This window comes from Cornus florida, unplaced genomic scaffold, assembly GCF_030987335.1.
Source record: "Cornus florida cultivar Cherokee Brave unplaced genomic scaffold, ASM3098733v1 CherokeeBrave_3.0.0_Hap2_Chr02, whole genome shotgun sequence".
Classification (NCBI taxonomy): Eukaryota; Viridiplantae; Streptophyta; class Magnoliopsida; order Cornales; family Cornaceae; genus Cornus; species Cornus florida.
The window spans coordinates 90105136-90110417 of record NW_026775572.1 but is presented as its reverse complement, the minus strand read 5'-3'; the positions used below and the strand labels follow the sequence as shown (position 1 = coordinate 90110417).

The 5282-nt window shown below is 35.9% G+C and overlaps 1 pseudogene; it reads right to left on the bottom strand.

Annotated features, from left to right (window-relative positions):
- Positions 1–1711: 1711 nt before the first annotated feature.
- LOC132296527 (ankyrin repeat-containing protein At2g01680-like) lies at positions 1712–4947 on the bottom strand (annotated as a pseudogene).
- Positions 4948–5282: the final 335 nt, after the last annotated feature.

The following is a 5282-nucleotide window of genomic DNA, read 5'->3' as shown; positions in this document are numbered from 1 at the left end:
TAGATGCATATACTGATACTGACTGAGCTAGAGCCATAGATAATAGGTGATCTACCTCTGGTTACTTTACTTTCGTAGGAGGTAATCTTGTTACATGGAGAAGTAAGAAACAAAATGTTGTTGCTCGCTTAAGTGCAGAAACTGAATTCAGAGGTATGGCGCTTGGAATTTGTGAAGCATCGTGGTTAAGATTTCTTTTGAAAGATTTGGGTTATCTACCTGGGCAATCAATTCGACTATATTGTGACAATAAAGTAGCATGTGATATTGTCCATAATCCAGTTCAATATGATCGTACAAAGTATGTCGAAATAGACAAATTCTTCATTAAGGAGAAGTTGGATGGAAAAATTGTAGAGTTGCCTAAGATTCGATCTGAGGATCAACTAGCTAACATTCTCACCAAAGCAGTCTCAACTCGAGTGTTTTCAAAAAATTTAGACAAGTTGGGCATGTGTGACATTATGCACCAACTTGAGGGGGAGTGTTGAGATTTTCTTCCTTATAATCCGAGATTGTACAGATTATTTATTTCCTGATTTAGAGCTAATTTGTAGATAATTAGTTTCCCGATTCTTAATATAATTAGTTACCTAATTTAGCTAGGTTTGTATTCTATAAATTGTACCTAACCCCATCAGTGAATCATATTGGAATATAATTTCAATCCCTATATTTTTCTGAATTATAAGACTTGAATGGTGAGACCTTTTGAAAAAAAAAACTTGAAAAGGTGAATATGAAAATATAAAGAATGCTGTCAAAGAAGAGATTTAGAAAATAAAGAAGAATGAAGTTGTTAAAAAAGTTGAAGATAGAGAAGTTAAAAATGAAGAAAGTGCTAAAGAAGATGAGAAATTTAATGAAATTGCCAAGTTAGGATTTTTCAGATATGTTTACAAACTTTACTTTAAGAGTAAGAGAACAAGTTATATGGGACTAATTTTGTGTACGATTTCTTCATATTCATTCCAAATGAAAAAAGAACTGAGACTGATAATTTTGGTAATGTTACAGTACAGAATTACGAACTTCTTGTCAAGAAAGTTGCTCCGATGAAGTATGAGATTGAATATCTAAAAATTTCTTAAATTGTTTTTCACAATCTAGTGGAGAATTTTTTAATTAATACTGGTTGAGTGAATATGAAATTGTTTTCTGATTTTAAAAACGAACCACATGTAAAGTATATTATTCAAGCATTTGAAGACTTTTTAAAAGCCCTACTAGCCCCCCAAGGTTGAGAAAGGACTTCAGCTCAAGCTACAAAGCCAGGCTTATGGGTAAACACGACAATTTTTTAGTTTTTACTTTTCACTTCTTTTTATTTTTTACTTTTTACTTCTTCGACAAGAAACTCAAACACTCATTTGTCTTTTATGATAAGTTTTCACTTTGAGCCATAGGAGAGATACACTAGCTTACAAGTATTTGGTACTAAAGGTACCTAAATTTGTAATCAACTCCATTGGATCAGGTTCCACAGTGATACCAAGTTCTGAGCAAGCTAGTCATCAACTAAAACCTACAAAGTGACATGTTTACATACGGATATACAAAAGACCTATTTCTTGCAACATGTTTACATAATGTATAATACAATAAATCTACATCCTTTTATCTGCGATTCTTATGAAGATCACAAGAAACCAAATCTGCTTTCAACAACATCAAAACAAAAACACCTGCATAATGCTGAAACCCCGGGGAGTTATGGACTAATATAATACAGCTTAATAATGCTTTTCCCATACTCTCTCTGCGATGTTGATTGTTGTGATATAGTGTCACAGTGCATATATCTTCTCATAGTCAGACTGATATTAGCAGAGTAAGACCATGAGAAAGATTTGCTTCCACTTGCTCTTCTTATGCGCCTCTGAGAATCATTGCCAAACATCCCAAAATGTTGCCGGAAAATAAAGTAACACAAGTGAGCAAGAGTCCCCAAAAGAATTGGTGTTCCCACTGCGGTAATAGTAATGGCCATCCACGAGCTTTGTTTTCCCACGACTGCAAATGCAATCGACAGGAAAGCTCCTAAAATGCTGATGCAGGCAACCCACATTAGGTTGTTGATTACCGAAACAACCTGTTTTTGTGCCTTTGTGTCCCAAGCAACAAGAGTGATCTGAACCACGTTGACAGATAAAGATATGAAGAGGGATGTTGCGTTCAAGAGGCAGAACACTCGGAATGCAGCAGTGCCAGCTATGTTAGCCTTCCCGGTTTCGGGTCCAACCATTCGATATTGGCCAGGCAAGTTGAATATAGCCAAGAAAGCTATGGAGGCAAATAAAACAGCAGCAACCGTCACGGAATTAACAGTATTTTGGACAGCTTCCCTGTGAATTTTCTTGAGTTCTTTAGCGATACCAGAAACTCGTCTGTTCGTTTTCTCGTTTTGAATGTGTTGAGAGTGCACTTCATGCTTTATATCACTCACTGTCCTTTTGAGTTCCATTGTTTCATCCACTTGGCGCCAACCTCCGCTAGAGCTTCCTTTATTTCCAATGCCGGTTCTCCGTACGGGAGTTTATCAGCTAAATCCATTGCTGCTTCAAACTGATTATTAATGGCATTGACATCAACGGATGTAAAGCTCAGCAGAAGGCTCACTATCTGAAAGAGAAAGGCTCACTATATGTAAGGGAATCAAATGCCTCACAACAATTATGGAGGGAAACAAATTGCGAGTGCCACTAACAGTGGAAGAATATAATACATGCATATCTGTGTGTGTATATAGTGCACTTATATCTGATTTGAAACACAGCACAAAGAGTGCTGAGCATGTAAAAGCCCGAGTGTCAAATATGTACAATCATTTCAATTTGGCCAAACCAAAATTTATAATATGATATTTGTGAGAACTAAAACCAACTTAGAAGATGATTCTCTATGATATTATATGTAATTAATTTTAATTAATTTTAATAAATTTTACCATCTTTTTTTTTTTCCCCCTTTTATCCGGGGGCCTGGGAGGGTTATTAATCTTGCAAATCAAAGTGTAATGCCAAGACTGTCCTTTTACTGGTATCAAGTCATATAGGAGCCTTCTTTGATAATGACTAGAACCAATAGAAAAATACTTAAGATAGCTCTTGTTAGAATAGCGGGGACTTCATGTGATGATACTTGATGGTAGGGTGGAGCTGATAGATACTGTACTTAGAGGGGTATTTTGGTAATTTTTGCACTTTTTATGCTGACCTAATGCTAGGGTATTTATTTAGTATCTGATATTATTTTGATCATAATGAAATCCCTGCAACCCTTAGTTGTAACTCTGAATTTTAGATAAATCAAGTAAAATCTGTGTATTCTTATTGCGTGTGTTTGAAAAATAATGACTACTCAAAAGGTGTTGTATTTTCAGTTTAATTTCGCAACAATATTTCTAAAAATCCATTCACTAATAAAGTCTGACAAGCCAACAATACAACACCTTTTGAGTAGCCATATTCTTTCAAAATTTGATTTAATAATTTAGGGTTAATTGCATTAAATCCCCCTCAACTATGAGCTGATTGCAAGAAACCCTCCTCAACTAAAAAATACCCCTAAACTATAAGATTGTTGCACTTAACCCCTTGTTGCACTTAACCCCGTACGGCTAATCAACTGTTAACTAAAAAATGAAATTACCATTTTGACCATTAATTAAACTGCATAGTTTCATGTGCTATCCACTTTAATTGTTGACATGGCCATTGTAATTTCCATATCCAATGAAAATTTGACAAGTCACACCATCTTATCAATGATTTTGCTGACTTGGAAATATATATATATATATTGCCCTCCAACAAGACATCTCAATTAGTAATTTTAAAATATTAAAAAATAATTTTTTATATTTCAGATATATATATATATATATATATATATAATAATTTTCTTCTTCCCAAACAAACCACCACCACCGCCCATAGAATCCACCACCAGCTCTCCCTCTCTCTACAATCCACCCCTAACTTTCCTGCAAAATCAGAGAAAACAAACCCTAACGCCACTGTGCGCAAGTTAGGAATTGTTGCTAGTTGTGAGTGTTGAATATATCTCACTTCAGATGGCCCACATTTCTTGGTCAAACGGTCAACAGACTATGCCACATCATCAACAATGGCCCACAAAGCTTGGTTAAATGGTTAACAAGCGACGCTACATTAGAAACGATGGCCCTCAAGTTTAACGGTCAAACGGTCTAAATTATGTGACACTTACCAAGTCAGTATACCTCAAACAAAAGATCGAAAACTTAAAGACCTGAGTTGGGAGCAGGACTCATGATTACTTGGGATCCGAGGAGGTTCTTGGTTTGGCGGATGAAGTTTAGGGCTCGTCGAGTTGACACTCGGCCGGATTCGTAGAGAGAGAGACACCATTTTGACACCCATACATTTTAGACCATCTTGATTAACATTATTTTATAATGTTAATAGGTTGCACTTATGATGTCATATGACATCACTCAACCTCTCACTTGTCCTATATAAGGATGTGTTCCAAGACCAAGTGGAGGAGGAACAAAAAAGGGGAGGATTAAATAACCTCTCGTGCTTTCTTCATACTCCTTCATCAAGGGAGTCAATGGTGTGCTACTACACTGCTATCTTCACCCTCTCTCTCTCGAGTTTGCCTGTGCTTTCACCTCTCTTAGTCCACCTCGAATTCTATTATGTTGTCTAGATCCCTCAGATTTGTGTATGATATCACCATTTATATGTATTTTATTGTGTTACGAAAACGAACCCCTACAATTTGGCGACTCCGCTGGGGATATCAACATAAAGCCGAGAGACTCAGGTGACCATCCTTCTACAATACACCTCTAGAGCTTGAGGTTTTCTACCTCATTCTGGTGAGCTCGTTCCATACCTTAAGCCTCTTCATTTCTTTGCATTTTTTGGCACTGTCAGCCACTTTGATTATTACACCCATTTGTAAATCACTTGAGATGACTTTCTGTTCTTCAAATCCTACACATATGTATACACAAAGATATATATATATATATATATATACCTCTTTTTCATGACCTACAATCAGGTTAATTTAAAGACTGGTTCAAGTATTCCAGATTATTTTGACCAGTAGTCTGGGAAAATTTAAGAGAACCCATGTTCTATGTCATCTCCCTATTATTGATTTTACAACTTGCAAGCAATATCACCCACTATTATAAGGACTACCTACACCTTATTATAATCTCATACAGTGTTATACATATGTATATACATGCATTTGTATTTACCTCGCATCTGGTCCTTTTATTT